Source organism: Apteryx mantelli, chromosome 15 (assembly GCF_036417845.1).
Source record: "Apteryx mantelli isolate bAptMan1 chromosome 15, bAptMan1.hap1, whole genome shotgun sequence".
In the NCBI taxonomy this organism is placed as follows: Eukaryota; Metazoa; Chordata; class Aves; order Apterygiformes; family Apterygidae; genus Apteryx; species Apteryx mantelli.
Genome location: NC_089992.1, coordinates 23,024,563 through 23,040,518, shown reverse-complemented (window position 1 = coordinate 23,040,518; position 15,956 = coordinate 23,024,563). Strand labels below are relative to the sequence as shown.

At 56.4% G+C, this 15,956-nt stretch overlaps 1 protein-coding gene across 1 annotated transcript in view; it reads left to right on the top strand.

Moving 5' to 3' along the window:
* The window catches only part of LINGO1 (leucine rich repeat and Ig domain containing 1), a 238,608-nt gene that overhangs the window by 61,276 nt on the left and 161,376 nt on the right, over positions 1-15,956 (top strand). Inside the window, exon 3 of the mRNA XM_067305383.1 lies at positions 15,094-15,136. The gene's annotated coding sequence lies outside the window, so the exon portion shown is untranslated. The remainder of the gene's footprint in view (positions 1-15,093; positions 15,137-15,956) is intronic.

Here is a 15,956-nt window from a genome sequence, read left to right as displayed (position 1 = left end):
AAAAAAAAAGGCTGGTAAAATTATTTCACACATTTACGTGGGGGAAAAAAAGGTGTGGGCGTGGGGAAAGAGAACAGCTCTAAATCCCACAAGACAAAAAGCAGCTTCATTCATTTCCCGATGTAATTTTATCATTTCTCAGCCAGCAGGTAGAAAGGTTCAGTTGCATTTAGTCAGCCCTACAGCTCCCGGTGGCTTTTCAAAGGGCCCATTGACTGGGACTCGGTAAACAAATCTGCTCCAGACGGGTATCCGTTGCGGTGCATTGGCTCGGTAGGGCTGGCAGGAATCGAAAACTGTAAAAAACGTGTTTGCGATGCTGATGTCGGACAGGGAGCATCTGTCTCGCGAGGGGTTGCCACCCCGCGCGGCACCTCTCGGGGCAGAGCAGCAGCTTCAGAGTGAAGGTGCGGAACCAGAGCCAGCCGGGAAGGGATGCGCTGCGAGGTCCTTTGGAGGAAAATCGCCCCTTTTGGGTTTTCTGCACTAATCTGACATAGGTTTGGCATAAAAGCCTTTGTATCAGCCACGTCCATGTGTGTTTTTGCTCCCCTTAGGAGCTGGCTGTGGCAGAAGGCAGCCAGACGTTCTCTGGGGGGAAAGGGAAGGATGGGTTGCTGAAAAACATAGCTCTGGATTAACCAAAATTTTTATCGAGCCTGGCCCCGGAAAGGATAGAACATGCTTTGAGAACATCATCAGCTTTACATGAAGCATTGCTTTTGTTTGGTGGCACAGGGGCAGTATGCTTGAAGATTCCCTGTGTTTAATAAACACGATTAAAAACAACAGTGATAACGCTCACTGAAAATTAGGAGTTTCAGTTTGGGAGAAACACTTTAGATGACAGTTCATTTTTATATTTCCCTGTTTTTCCATTTAGCTGAGAAAAATGAAAATAACTGTTTTGGCCTGATCCAAAACAATCCTTAAATTTGATTAACTTGGTTCATTGGCCACGCTGAAAAATCTTGTAGCCGATTTGCTGGGGAGCAGTACTCAAAAAGGGGGAGAAAAAAAAAATCCAGCAGAGGCCTTTCGGAGCCGCTTGCTGCAGAGGTGCTGAAGACGGTCTCGAGGGCTGCAGCTCTGGCTGTCCCACGTTTGCTCGGCCCGTTGCGTTGTAGCAGGCCCTCAGGTGGCACGCTGCCCTTGGCGTGGCAGAGCACCGCGGGCCGTCACCGGCGCCTTGCTCCGGGAGGGAGCAGGGTCCCAGGGGGTGGCGCTGGCCCCTTCGTGGACGGCACGGAGCGGGCTCCAAGCCGAAGGTCGGTGATGGCAATGCACCGTTCAACCCGTCGCCCTCAACGAGCTTTGGAGAAGACCTCGGATGGGAGGAGACTTGGGCCCGCGTAGGCTGTTCTCACGCACGTGCTTCATCGCAGACCTTTAAGAAGGGCCGGGCAGTAGGCATTAGCCTTTCCATGTTCCAGCGTTGGCATTTTGCCTGTTTCGGAGCCCGGGCACTTACAGCGGACTGGCATTTCACACTTTGGGGAGGATGACATTTTCTTTGCGGCATTTACACATTAGAAAGTTGGCATTTCACCCCAAGAGGAAGCTGGTATTTATAAGCCAGGGCACTGGCATTTCATTCATTGTTACCATCCAGTGATTCAGACAAGGTCGCTTCGCCAGAAAGGTCAGAGAAGTCTCTTTATTTTTTTCTTTGCTGCTTTTCTTTTTCTTTTCCAAGGGAAAGACGGGAAAAACAAAGCAAAAAAAATCACACACCAGAACTGCTGATTGGACTTCTCTTGCCTTGAAAATGAAGATGTGTTATGCTAAACAAGAGCTAGGGCTTTCCAAAGCCTCTCTTGCGAGGTTCTCTCCCCTAAGGTCCTTATTTTATGTTGCTTTGAGTTCCCAGTGGCTCCTCTCCTGTCTCTCAGCGATAGCAGCCTCTTCCACGCGGACTGCCCGTTCGTCTCTCTTGACCTGAACAGCTGAGCCGAAACTGAGGCGAATCTTAGCGTGTTTCAAAGAGGCCAAACTGCAAGTTTCCTGGCCAAAGGCGAGGTTTTGTCCCTCGCGTCCCGCGTGACAGGTGCCGCTGCTGGCCCTGGTGACGTTGCCCTCCAAGGGCTTGCAGGATGCGCGCGGGTGGGAGCAGCAGGGCAAAGCGAGCGCAGAGGGGCTGCGGGGGCTCCTGTTAGGCGGGGGCAAGATAGACGCTGCCAGGGCCTGGAAAGCGTAAATAAAATCAATAAGAAGCTGTTAAATTGTGCCTGCGCCTCGCGAGGAGCAGTGCAGGGAGCGCTGGCTGCAGAGATGTATCTGCTGCCACGCGGCGGGCTGTGGCACATTCATTAAGCATCTTTGAGATGGATACACCCCCCGATTCACCTCGCGCGGGAGCCCGGCGATTTATTCCCTCCTGAACCGCGCCATCCATCGCGAGCGACAGCACCGCCTCGGCAGCGCTCGGCGAAAGCGCGGCTCGGCCGCCGGGGGGGCCGGGGGGCCGCCGGGCGCTCTCGCTCGCCCTGCCCGGGGCCGCCCCGCGCCCCCTGCCCCTCCGCCGCGCGGCGGCTTGGCGGGGGCCCCGTGTCCCGCGCGGCCCCGCTCGCGGAGCGAGGGAATGCCGGCGTTCCGGCAGTAATCCGGTTCGTCTCCGATCTATCGCTAATCGATGGTGGCTGCCGCGGAGCCGGCTAATTGCGGAGAAGCGCGTCGATGGGCAGCACTTGCCTTGGGAAGCGGAGGGAAGGGGGCGCGCGGGGCGGCGGGGCGGGCGTGTTTGCTGTTCATTGATTGAAAGCCAAGGTCCGATTTCCTGAATATTACCCCGGAATAGCTGCTCGATACTTTCTTTTTCTGCCCAGTTCCCACTCCCTTCAGAAAGCAATCGCTTTTTGGCAGTGACTAGCTGGGGGTCCGGGCTGGAAGGAGGCATCTCCCCTCATCCCCCCACCCCTGGAGTCATTCGTAATTCTCTCTCTTCTCTGCAAAGCTCCCGGCAGTCCTGGCCCCGCTCGGCATGGAGCCCTGTGGCTCCCGCGCCCGCCAGGCAGGGTGCCTGCACGGTCCCGTCCCGTCCCGGTGCGGGGCAGCGGGTGCCGGCGTCGGGAGCAGCGACGCTCCCGGGCCCCGCACTTTGCATCCCAATCCAAGCGCCCGCGCTCCCCTTTTGCAAATTCCTCCCGGGAAAGTCAGCTGTGCCTGACCAGGTTCTCCCTGCTTTTATCGGAGCAAGCAGATGGGACCAGAGCTAATCCCATGACCCAGGCTGGCATGGGAGATGCTGTTGGTGGTCTGAGCTGGTTCGCTTGTCCTCCGCCCTCCCTTCTTCCCTCCTCCTCCTCTTATCATCAGCGATGCTTTAGACTGCAAAGACAACAGTCCTGCTTAGCCATAGTGGAGAAAGACCAGAGAGGAGGAGGCCGAATTACCTTCCTCCTTGGGAGCAAGTTGCCCCAGCCTGGGGTGGGATCGGCGCCCGCAGGGGAGCTGCCGAACTGGGGGCTCGCTCTTCCCTTTCCCCTTCGCTGCCTCCGCCATCCCTGCAGCCTCGGCTTTCTCCGTGCCTGTGCAAGGGAGAAGATTAGATCAGGCCTCCGGATTTGTCGTTTGTGTTTGCTTAGCAGCCGTCTCCCAGGATCGTTTCATCGCGGCCCTTTGGGCGCAAGAACCGCGGCTGCCCTTCAGGGGCTGGGGCTGGCTCTCCTTTCAGGACAGATAACCAGGACTAGAAAATGGAGTTAGCTGGTGTCCAGGGCGCCTTATGGGGGAAAAACAGAGCTTTTGAGTTCTGACCTCAGACAAAGCAGCTGTGGCAAGTCTCTGCTCCCCTCCCGGGCCCGGGCGCCCTGCTGCCGAGCACGGCCTCGCTGCTCCCGCTCCGGGCCCCGGTCCCGTACGGCCAAGGAGAATTGGTTTCCTCATCCCTTTTCTTCCCTTGCTGACATTTCAGCTTCAGATGCGATCAGCTGTCAGCCAAGGTGCACATTACTTGGATTTACAGAGCGCCCTGGGTTTTACTTCTTCCTGTAATTTCTTCTGATGCTTTTAGTTTTTTTCCCCCGTATCAGCTAGGAACCTACGGTTTATCCTGTAACAGTAGAATAAAGACTTGTCAACCCTTCTTACACACTCGTTAAGATGAAAATAACTTCCCGAACCCCTTATAATGCTTTATTTTCTGCTGCTTTTGCTATGTCTGAGTATAATTTGACTGACTAAAGAATCTTCGAGTTTAAAAAAAAAAAAAAAGGTAAAGTAGACTACTAATAATAAAAACTCCTGTACCTGCGAAGGCGATAAGGGCCTTAAGAATTACAGTGCTCATACTGCCTTCAAAGGCAGCAATGCTCTTTGCCCTATGCTCTTTGCTGGCCTGTCATCCCGCTCGCCCTGTGCTGGGTGTGGGGACTGCCAGTCGCTTTAACTGGGACATTTGCAGGAGAAGAAAAGGATGGTGTAGCCTGTGATATTGAAATGAGTGGGGAGGTGAGTGCAGGGAGAGAGAATTGCTGATGGTAATGAGGCTTTGCGCAGGCTTTCTTTCCCTGCCTCCATCCCTTCCTTTCAAATGTAGGACGCTGTTTCAAGGGCTATGTTGTTTTATTCTTTCCCTTGCATTGTTTATTCTTTTTTTTTAACCTTATCTGTTGTGCTTTTGAAAGGTAAAATGTGGGAGCTGCAATTAAGGCGAGATCAGGGGACAGTAGTGACTGTTACCGTACAGGTTACGGTTACTGCCGCCTCTATAAGCTCTGAAGGCACCTAGCAAGGTTAGAAGGGTCTTTATCTTCTCCCATCATGTAATTCCCTGCACTTCCCCTTCTCTGCCACCCTCGGGGATGGATTTGACCTGCTGGGCTTGAACAAAGGCATTGGTGACATTGGGTGCCACAGCTCCCTGAGGAGGGAGATGTCCTTCCAAGACCTCCCATGAGTGTCAAGTCCTTGAGCGTCCCTCCCCTCTCCCCAGCTCCGCCAGCACCCCTCCGCCAGCGCTGCTGGAAAGCGGGACCTCCACTGCTGTCCTCCCCAGGCTCGTACTGGCGGAGTTTTGCCATGGCCAGATTTGAAACTCTCAGACTTTGCTTACAAGGTAAAGAGCAGGCTTGAGAAAGGGGCTTGGTGGGTCCCATCACCCAAACACTTCCTGTCCATATTGCCTGGATGTCGTTTGGGCTCAGTGAAACCGTGCTGTACTTGGCCCAATCTCTTCCTTTCTGCAGGTTGGTTGGGCTGCATGTGCTCGCCCTGCTGTGCCCATCCTTCTGGGCCATAGAAGATAGAGCAGGGACCAGTGATGAGCTGCTGGCTTTGCAGTGAGCTCCATGGTGTGCGCTTGCGTGTAAGGCTTGTGGATAGCGAGCAAGCCTGGGCTTGCGACCAAGCTCAGATGTGACCTTAGCAGAAAGCAGACAGACCGTTGCAGCATCTCCATGCCATTAGAGACCTTTTAGCCATAACAGGGCCAGAGTGGGGGTGAGGATTTCATCCATGAGTCATGGCAAGATTTGAGGGAATTGGAATTGAGCTTTGGCTCTTCCGGCTGTCCACCTGGCTGGCACCCAGCAGGAAGCGCTGCTGTGATGCGCCTGTCTATAGAGGCAGGTCTGGGAGTACAGACCCAGGACTTGTCTTTATAGCATCTCTTTTAGAGTAACACCCTCTCTTTCCTTTGAGATTTCTAAAGGCAGAAAATTCCTCCTGCTCTTAAGTGAATGTCTGCAATAGCTAGTACTTGTGACTGTCTAAAAATTGTGCCTTATTTTTAGTCTGAGCTTGTCTAGATTCAGCTTCTAGCCACTAACTCTAGTTAGACATTTATCTGCTTCTTTGAAGAATGCTCTGCTATTTGAAAACCCTTCCTCATGTAGGAAGCTGTGCAGTTTGATGAAAAGGGCTAGACACAAATTTCCTGTGCAAACTGTTTTTGATGGAAACTGAGTTTTCAACTGAGCTCAATTTGTCATGTAAAAGATGTGCTTTCTGCTGAAGAGGTGAACTTTCTCCTCTGAAAAACAAGTGCGCCAAGCCTGCAAACTTAGTTCATGGAGGAACGAAGTAGGGAACTGTCAATTCAGGGTCTCCTGATAGAAGAACTAGGGGGCATCAAATGAACAGGAGCTGTTTCTTGCACAGTTTTGCTTTTGCTGTTGCCTCGGTGTTGTGTCCTGCTCCTGAGTTCCTGTGAGGTTGGAAGTGCCAGAAAAGATGTTGGGAAGCCAAAAGGTGTGAGTATATTTTGGGGGAAGCTTCCATGCTCTGATGAATTTAATGAACCCAGAGCTGACCCCACAGACAGGCAGAATCTCCCCTGCTGTACCTGGTTGAAAAGTCTGTCCCCAAGCCAAACTATATGGGCAGCGTGACTTCTCCAGCAAAAAACAAAGTGAGAGAGCTTTGCACTAGATTTGGTGGAAATCAGTCCTACTCATCAGGCATAGATAAATGTCGTCTGACATCAGAGAAGCTCCTCAGCTGTAAAGCAAGCCCAGGATAAATATGCAAGGGGGCTCGCTGCGTACTCGGCTGTCAGTAGTTTCCATGCACTGTCAATCAGGAGAACTTTATTAACGCTCTCGGGGCCAGCTCATCCACCCGTACGTCAGGGTGCGTCCACGGGCCCAGGAGCTGACCTGCCCCTCCTGCCTCTGCGGCTCAGCCTGCGCTTCGGTGAAGGTTTCTGAAGTGTTTTCTGTCCCTGGCTAATATCAGAAACTGCTGATTCAAAATAATGTTTGTGCTCTGCAGGGTTGACGGGGTCGGGAGGGTTCAGAGTTCAAATGTGCTGCTCACTCGGGAGCTGTAAGCAAAGATGGCTCACGTGGAGTTTCTCTGGTATTTATTCCAGAGCTCCCTTTTTAGCCAAAGCCCTTGAGTCATGCCGGTTCTGTTTCCCCCCCCCCCCGCCCCGCATCAGATGTTGTTCAGCTATTTTATTTTATCCCTCTGTTTTTACAAGAAGTGACAGTAAATCTATCATGTATGCACAGGACCATGTGGGGTGTTTAAGCTATCATTTGCATCCAGATGTGTTAATAGCTTTGGGGTATCTCCCGACAATGTGGGTTTGTGTTGTATATATTATGCCGTAAAAGTTAACGTTCAGAGTCTGGCATTAAATGCACAAGAGCAAGCGAGCTTTTGGCGCTGAGCGCTCTGCTGCCTTCGGTTCTGGCTCGAGCGCTGAGCGTCAGCGGGAGCGTCGGGCGGCCCGGGGCTGCCCTGAGCAGGGCCTGAGCCGAGGCCCGCGGAGGTGGCGGGTGCCCGGCGCCCGCGGGAGCTCCGGCCGGCGGGCAGAGCCGGCAGGCAGCGGGGCTCCGCGCCGGCGCCTCTCGGCCGGGGGCTGCGGGAGGGGACTGCTGGGGCCTGTTTGGAGAGGTGCAGCGGACGTCCGGCTTGAATCAAACTTCCCCGTGCTCCTCTGCCTCCTGTGAAACACTTCAGATGCGGAAGCGGGCGCTGGAGTATGGTCATTTAAGGGCTACCAAGCACAGACGAATGTTCCTTGGAATATACAGGTGTTGAAACATCCAAAAAGCCCATTAGCTTGGGAGGGGAGGAAGGGGGAGCGAGAGGAAGTGGCGGAGGAAGATAAGGCCGGGGACCAGAGGATTTACGGGGAGTTAATTGGCAGTGAATTGGCATGAAGCTCCAGCAGGTTCGTTTCTTCTGACTCTGTGCTAGCTGCTCGTCTGCATCCTAACGTAGCAGGGGAATCGGCATCTCGGACAGAGACAGGTGGGCAGGGGTAGCTGGGATGGCGTGTGTACGTGTGCATGGTGGGGATTTGGAAGAGATAAGCATTGAAAATGGGGACGTGGGTTGACCAGGCAGGCTGCAGAGGGCCTGCAGTGGAGAAATCATCTTCCAGCCAGGGCTGAGCAGATGGAGTTGCAGGGACAGCAGGGAGGACCGGGCGCAGGACCGTGGGGAGAGCTGCGTGCCGTGCAAGCCTGCTCTCCTGCTTGCAAGCCTGCATCCTCGGGACGAGGTGCAGTGCGAGTGAGAGACATCCTGGGAAGAAGCTGGCCTGTGGGGAAGAGGGACGTTCAGGTCGGAGAGCTAGGTAGGGCACTCTGATAGCGCGAAGCGAGGAGCAGCATGCGGACCTGCTCGCCGCGCTCTGCGAGTGGTGTGGAAGCTTTCCAGCCTCCCACCCGCCGCAGAGGCCCCCGCGACATCTCCCTGCACTGGCTCCCGCTGCGGGCGATGCAGGCAGCTGGTGGTGCTGAGGAAGGGGAAGTATGCGAGGCAGCAGGGTTTAAAACCTTCTTTAACAGCATTAAGTTCCCAGTGCCCAACTCAAGCCTGCTGTTCCCCGGAGCACTAGTGCTGGCCTTTCCTTCCCAAGCAGCAGCAGCAGCTGTGTGCGGCTGGGGGATGCTCAGCCTGCGGCGAGGCCGTGCCCTCGCGCACAAGCTACGGCTCGAGGGGCTGCGCTCTCGGGGGCCCAGCTGCAGCCTCACTGCTCCGGGGATGGCTGGCCAGGGGGATGAGTTCCCCGGTGCAAGGCTTGTCGCAAAGACAAGGCAAAGAGATGCTGGCAGTCTGTTGAATTGCTTTCCTCATAGCTGTGCCACTGTCATCGTGTATGATGGCCAGGTTCGGAATACGTGGTCCTGTCTAGGAGAGCAACCAGCAAGAGTGGGTGCTAGCAGCCTTCTCAGCCCAACAGCTGTCTTACAGGTACATCAGTTTTCTGGCAGGGACACAGAAAACTTGCTCAAACTGGGCACTGCGGCTAGTGCAGGGACAGAGCTTCCCACTTGGAGCAGGTTCACAGCCAGAGCTTGCGTCTGCCCATCACGTTGGCAAGCCCCAAGAGCCTTGTGACCAGCAAGTTGCTGGTGTGTGCAAACCTGGGAGCATTGCAACATCCAGCTCCGCCCGGCAGCACTGCGCGGGGTGCAGCAGCCGAGGGGAGTTTGTAGGTGCTGCGGTGAGGGGCGGTTTTCCGGATGTGTAGCTGTGAGTTCAGCCCCGCTGGTGACCCTAGCTTGGGTTTGCAGCTACAGCGCACTGCTCAGGGACCTCTGGTGTGCAGAGGGCAGAGGAAGGGACGAAGCAGAGGGAATATAAGGCTACTTTGTTGATAACTTGCTGGCCCTGGTAATGCTATGGAGGATGCTCCCTTTTAAATTGAAAACAGATGAAAGTGGAGATGGTTTCTCTACTGTTTTGGGACATACAATGCTGTCTGAACTCATACATATGGACAGTGTTTACACTTAAAGCCATCTCCTTGCTCTGCGTCACTCATCTGTGCTTGCAGAGCAACCCTGTGTCTCCTCTGCTTCAAATTACATCAACTTGGAGGAGCTGGAGGAAGCTCTCCTTGGCCCGCTCTCTGGACTGGCAGGCTCAGGTGCTTGCTGGGAGATCCTGCTGATCTAGAAGCTATGGCAATGGGTGTCTGGGGCATGGGCTCTGCCCTGTTTGAACTGGAGAAGGATGCAGACTCCAGAGGAAGATTATTTTTGAAGACTTCATCAGACACGAGGTCTGCAGAGGAGAACTGGAAGCTGTGGTTTGTTAGTCTACCCTAGGAAACAGGGTAGGGTTTCCACAAAGAGGGTCACCCCTGGGGAGGGAGAGCAGTGGCTTTGGAGTTCCTCCTTGCTAAGGATGCTCCTGGGGTTGCCTGTGCTTTTCTCCTCCTGTCCAAATCCCTGATGGAAGACAGTGGGTTAGGACGGGGTGGATATCTAGCACTGGTGCTGGTTACCTGAGTCTGGTTTTGTGCGGCTCCAGGGAAGCAAGGAGGGATGCTGGCCCAAAGGCTGGTGGGTCCGAGCCCTGTGCCGCAGCCGGCACAGACTGCGCCCCGTGGGGCAGCTGAGGCCCCGTGAGTCCCTGGGGCTGTGAGATGGCCCGGGCTCCAGGCTTGCTCGCTGCCCCCCGGGCATGCTGGCAGAGTGGGCTTTGCTCTCCGCAGGGCAGAGAGAGTCTCTTGCTTCAGCCAAAGCAGAAATTTTCCAGTGCTGTTATTAACTCTCCAGTTTGGAGATAAAGGCTCTTCTCCAGTGCCTGGAGAGCATTCTCAGCAGCAATACCGTGACAGCTTAAGTCCTTCACCGTTTCCACTGTGTCATCGTATCAGCTGTCCACTCGAACCCCCCCGACAGCGCGCAGAGCTCCAGCGCGGAGCGACGGCCGTGCCGTGGCGGACGGCTTGGCACTCGGGGGCCGCCGTGGGGCTGGGGAGGGGGCACCCCCATTCCTCCCCGGCCTGGCATGGGGTCTGCGAGCTGGGGTGGGCTGGCGCTGGGTGCTGCTGCCTCGCCTCTGTGTGTCTGCTGTTCTCTGGCCGCAGGTTTGCGTGGTTGATATTCTCCACCCTCTCCTGTTCCCTTGTTATGCAGATGATACACCAATTTACTGTCTTCCCTGCCAGCTCCGCTCGGCTCAGAGAGCGTCAGCAGTAAACATCTCCTAACTGGCTTGGCGTGTTACATGGTCAGGAATATTAACACGGTGTTCGGCATGAGGGAGGCGAGGTGTACTTGTTAGTGCTTTCTCCCTTGCATGCCGAAATCTCCGTGGAGGGCAGGCTACGTTCCCCAGGGACGGAGACCTGCGTAGGGAGAAGGGGGGGCCTGGCCTGCTCGCGAGGTCCCGGGGCTCAGCTGCCTGCCAGAGGAGCAGCGCTGAGGCCCTTGTTCCTGCCCGGTGCGGTATCGAGGAGGCGACGGCGTCTCAGGCTCCTTACTGCGTTGTATCGGTATGGGAAACCAGAGCAGGAAGGCGGCAAGGGCAGCCTGGCGCTTTGAACCCTCCCTGCGGTTCGGGTAGACCTCCGAGCGGTCCAGGCGAGCTGCTGAGAGGGGCGAGATCTCCCACAGCGCTAGCGAATGGCATCTGGCCTCTCGGCAGCTCCGTGTTTGCCTTTCTCCGCGTTCCTCCCTGCACAAAACCGAGACCCTCCTGGGAGAGATCCCAGCAGCGGGAGGACGTGGTGCGACTGTCATCTGCAGGCCAGATGCTGTTCAGGTATGCGGTTTCTGCGAGACCATTTCTCTGCTCGTATTCCCTTACACAGGCCTGGATGGATGAAATGGACTTTGCAGTCCGGAATCCCTTAATCTCCGGTATACTTAGCTGTATTAGCCAGATTACAGGAGTCATATACACAGTAATTGCACTCAGCGGAGGACATGCTCAGAATTTCATGCTGGAAGAAAACGTATTATTCATTTTCTTCTGTCTCCCACCCATCTACCCAGAAATACATGGAAGTCATGATAAGGATACGTTGAACACGCAAAGAAATGTCATATCGGAACTACAACATGGTCTCCTGGTAATTAACCTGGGCAGCCTTGCAAGAGCTGTTCAGGAGGAAATTTGCTGAATGTAGTGCCTAATAGTGAGGCAGGGTTTTTTCTTCTTTTTTTTCCCCTAAGGAAAAACCTGGCCCATTTCTAAATCGCATGAGATTTAGAGAAATCTTCCTTGTTTGCCAGATGCCCCAACATCCCCGCAGTGAGGATCCGGGGAGGATGGGCATCCCTGAGATGGGACGCTGCCAGACGGGGCCTGCTTGGCTGGCGATGATGAGTTATCTTAGCAAGGGGTTGTTGCTGCGGACGGGGGCCGCCTGCCTCCGCAAGGTATAGGGCTTGTGGGCAAGAGTCCGCTTCCTTGAGAAGGGCGGCGCGCTACTTTGGAGACAGGTGGGACACTTCTCCTCGTGCTCCTGACTTCGTGCTGGGTTGTTGCATCCAAGCGTTGGGTGGCTCGCCGGGGACCGGACAGGCTTGTGGGAGCCCGCAGCGGCCCCGGGGGCTGGGCCTTGGCACCCCTTGGTGCTGCGGGGCTGGGAAGGCTGTTCGCAAATCGCGGCAAACCCGGGTTCCTGCTCTTCCCAACTGCTGCTCGTGTCCAGGGCTGACTCGCGCTGCCCGTCCCGAGCCCGTTGTGGTGGCTGCTCTCGCTCGGTACTGAAGGACAGTTACTGTCCTGAGAGGAAGAAACGGAGGGGCAGCGCTCCGTGTCTTTTAAACAGGACGCGGAGGTGAAGTGCATTTCCCAAGATCGCCCTGGGAATGTGTTGCAGTATTAAGCGGAGCCCAGGCCCCAGGCTCCCTTCCCAGCTCCCCAGCAAGCCAGCCTTTCCCCGCCGTGGCTTGCACCCCTTCCGACAAGCCGTCACGGCTCGCTCCAGGCACGAGGGCCGCGGACGGCAGTCCGGCGTGTCCCGGCCCCGCGCGCTCCTCCGGCTGATGGCTCGGCAGCGCTGCGCGGGGGCCCGTCCTCCGTCGCCGCGTGAAACCGCCGCAGCGGGACTAAGCAAGCACAGCCTGTTGCTTGTTGAGGCTGATTTAAAGTAACGCCCCTGAAGAGCGGGTGACGTAATGACCCAGTCTGTCATCTTTATGGCTGGCTGTTTGAATGCGCCGTGCCCGATGCTGCTCCTGTTTGCAGAGCCAGTAACTGATGGCGGAGAACACCTTATTGTCTGAGGATTACTTATGCAAGCTAACACAATGGCTTAATAGGGAACACCTGGAGAAACCTCCAAAGCAAGCGCTGTAAATTCCCCTTCCCTTGTATTTATGGGAAGATTTTTCACAGATATTTATAGTTTCCTAGACACGTTGTTGTGACTCCTTTGCACAGATTTGCATAGAGTGTTATATGAGTCGGTGCCCTGGAAGAGGCAAGCGTTAATGGGACAGCCCTGTGTTCCTACCAGGATGGGCGCCGGCAACAGATCTCTCCGTAGTCTCTTGATGAATTCCCAACTTACTCCGTGGCTTGTAGCTCTGCCCACACCTCTCGGTGGGGAACCGTGCTGTGCTGAGGGTTTGGGGAGGAGAGGTCGCCAAGTTGGAAGCTTTAGCGGCTGCTTGATTGCTAGAGCAAGCAGCGTCCTTTGCTGGGAGCGTTTGGGTTGCGCTCGATGGCTGCTGCAAGGGGTTCGACACGCTGGAGTCTGGGGCAAGGCAGGTGGCTGTCAGCAGGGAGGGGAGGCAGGCGGGGTCGCACGCAAAACAGTCTCAACTTGGGGAATTTCACTCGATTTATTGCCAATTAGCATAAACTTTAATTGCTGGTTTGCGTATTGAGAAACACATTATGCTCGATCCCTGCCGGGCCCTTGGGTGCGGTGATGGGCAGCGATGGAGGTCGGGGTCAGGGCCCAGCACTTGGTTTCTGCTGCTCTTCGTTTCTTGCTCTTTTATTCCGTTGCTGATGGCATCTTACCTGTTTGCTCTGCCCCGGCATGGGTCCCCCCGGTCCCTCGGGGGTGTCCCAGCCCCGGCGTGGAGCACCTCCTCCCACGAGCATGCCTCCAGCTGTGTCTCCAGCAACATCCCCTTCTATTCGCTTCCTCTGTCCCGTTTCTCCAAAACAAGTCTCCTACATGTCCCCCCCGTGTCCCTTCAGTGGCTCCTGCCCTTTCTCCCTGGCGCGTGAGCCACGGCGCCGCGTGCTCCTTGGGCTGGCTGCGGTTTGGGCTGTTCCCATCCGTTTCCCTGGCCACAGAGGCGGCCTCCCTCCCGCTCACAACACTGGATCCGTTAAGTGGCTCCTTGTTCGCGGCGGCAGGGCTTCTCGCCGGTGAACAAAAGCAGCGTCGGCAGCCGCTGCCCCACGCACGCCCACGCTGGAAGCACCTTGTTCCCGAGCAGCTCGGCCCTTCCCAAGGTCGCTGCCCGCACGCCAGGGCGGCACGCGTTGCTCCATGCTTCCCAGGCCAGAGCCGCGGTGCCTGTGCCCATCTGTGCTGCCATCGCACCTCTGATTGCAAACGTCGGCACGGAGAAAATCAGAGAAGGAGAAAGAGCGAAAGCAAAAGCCTCCAGCAGGGCGCCCAGCGCGGCTCTGCCGTGCCGGCGCGTTGCCTTGGCTGCCTCGGAAAGGGCAGCAGAGTCTCAGCAAACGCGACGCCTGCGTGCAGAAGGGAATTTGCAAATAAAAGCGAGTAAAAATTGCATCGTGACGCACCCTGCTCCCAACAAGCCTCTCTGGTGAAGCGAGGATTTTTTTTCCTGCCGGCTTGGGAAACTGGGCGTGTGACCAGAACGACGTGGAGGTCTAGGCTGTGTTGGGGGCCCCGTATCGCCTCTGTGCTTTTCTGCGTGGCTGCTCAAGGCGGAGGCAGCGCGGAGCCGGGTGGCCGCTGGCGCTGTGCGGCGCGGCAGGAGGAGGTGGCGACGCAGCCGCTGGCCTCGCCGCTGCCTTCTCGCCCGCCGCGGCACGTCCCCGAGTCCTCGGCCGTGCCGCAGAGAGGAGGTGCTGCCGTGGCGTCCCCCCTTTGCGTGCTGGAGGAGAAGCGCCGCGTGCCGGGTGACCCCTTCTCCGTCTCGCTCGCGGGGAGCGCGCTGCTCCCGCCGCACGCGGCCGGCGCGTATCCAGGAGCGCTGGGAGCTGCGGCGCTCCGAGGCTCGACGGAGGCAGGGCGCGGGGAGGCCAGCTCCGGAGATCCCCCCGGGCCTCCGCGGCCGGCGGGGCTGAGAGCGCCCTGGCCCGCCGGGGAGCGCGGGGAGGAAGCTTTGGTTTTTCTTGCTCTGAAGTCTCAGGCCCGTTTCCCCCGCTCGTGCAGGTGGCTGCGTCCCCCGGGCGGGCGTCGCAGGCCGCGTTGGAGGCTGCGGCTGAGAGCGCAGCCGGCAGCGTTTCAATCCAGGCGCGTTTGGTTACATCTGGGGCCTAAACCGGTGTTAATTGTTTAGGACGTGCGTAGACATCTTGTCTAAAACTCCAGCAAACTCCGTCGCCTGGAAAAGGCCGCAGCGCTGGCTGGCCGCGGCGGTGGTTTGGGCTTCTGTCACGCGTAGCCGGTGACTAATCCCGAGGCTGGCGCTCTCCTGCCATAGCTGCGTGTGCCGTTCTGGGGGAGGGCGGGAGGCAGCGCTTAATCCGAGGGCTGAAGTGTGTATGCCTGCCTGCTGATCCGCACGGCCACTTCCCGCCTCGCACCAGCCGGAGAAGGGGCTTGGTGCGATCGTAGGAGAATGTGCCTGAGCGCTTACGCAGGCGAGGCGGCGTGGGGAGACACCGAGCAGATCCCACCCGTTTGGGGCTGATGCAACGCCAACACCCCCGTGTTACCCTTTTAAAATGCTTGCTGCTGTCAACAGCCAACCCACTGAACCACACCTCTCTCTCTCCTCTCCTCCTTTTCAGGTTTCTTGCCTAGCCAGCAGGTCCTTGCAAGATTTCATCTCTGGTAAGTGCAATAGCGTTTCCTCCTCTCTGAACGAGTGGCTGGTGCTAAAGCATCTGCTTTCTTGCTCTGTGCAAGGTACATCTACACGTTTGATCTTGATACCTACAGGCTAACTAAGCCGTAGTCCTCAGAAGCCTTCAGGCAGGTTACAAATGGCTGAAAACCCTTAGATATGGAGGTTGAGCTGCATCTCAAACTGGAGGCTAGTGCTCTTGCTGTGACAAACACTATATATAGGCCACGTGTCCTGCTGGAGGAGTGCTGAAGCCACACAGCCTTCCACCTGGTCAGAGGCCGGATCAGTGCGTGGCTTGGGACAGCCCAGCAGTGCTGGGGGCAGGCGCGTGACGAGGCAGCTCCGCTCTGCCATTTGCTGTGTTGCTGCTGTTGAGTTTGTCAAGGAAGATGCTGACACCTCCTACTCGCGAGAGGTTTTCTGAAGAAGACTGGGGAGGGGGAAGGAATACTGTGATAGCTGGGCTATCTTCTTAATTACCTGGACTCTAGAGCAGTGTCACCCTGTCACCTCCTTTTGATTTTCTTGCGTTGTGCTGGAGGAGCTGGAGCTTGGTTTGTAACAGCTCTGCTCTCCAAATGCTACTCACCAGGTGGGTGTAAGAACCAGAACACGAACACGCGCCTCTGCCAAGGATCCAGCCCCCACCGCATTTAAACTGAGCGCAAATAGAGGCACGCGTGCTAGTGCAATTATTTCCCTTCCTTCCATGTGAAAATTGACTGAGATGCATTTATCACTGCCTTTCTGTAATCTGCAAAGGGAAACTGCGTGGGCATCTTCTATCCTTCCTAGGTAAACTCT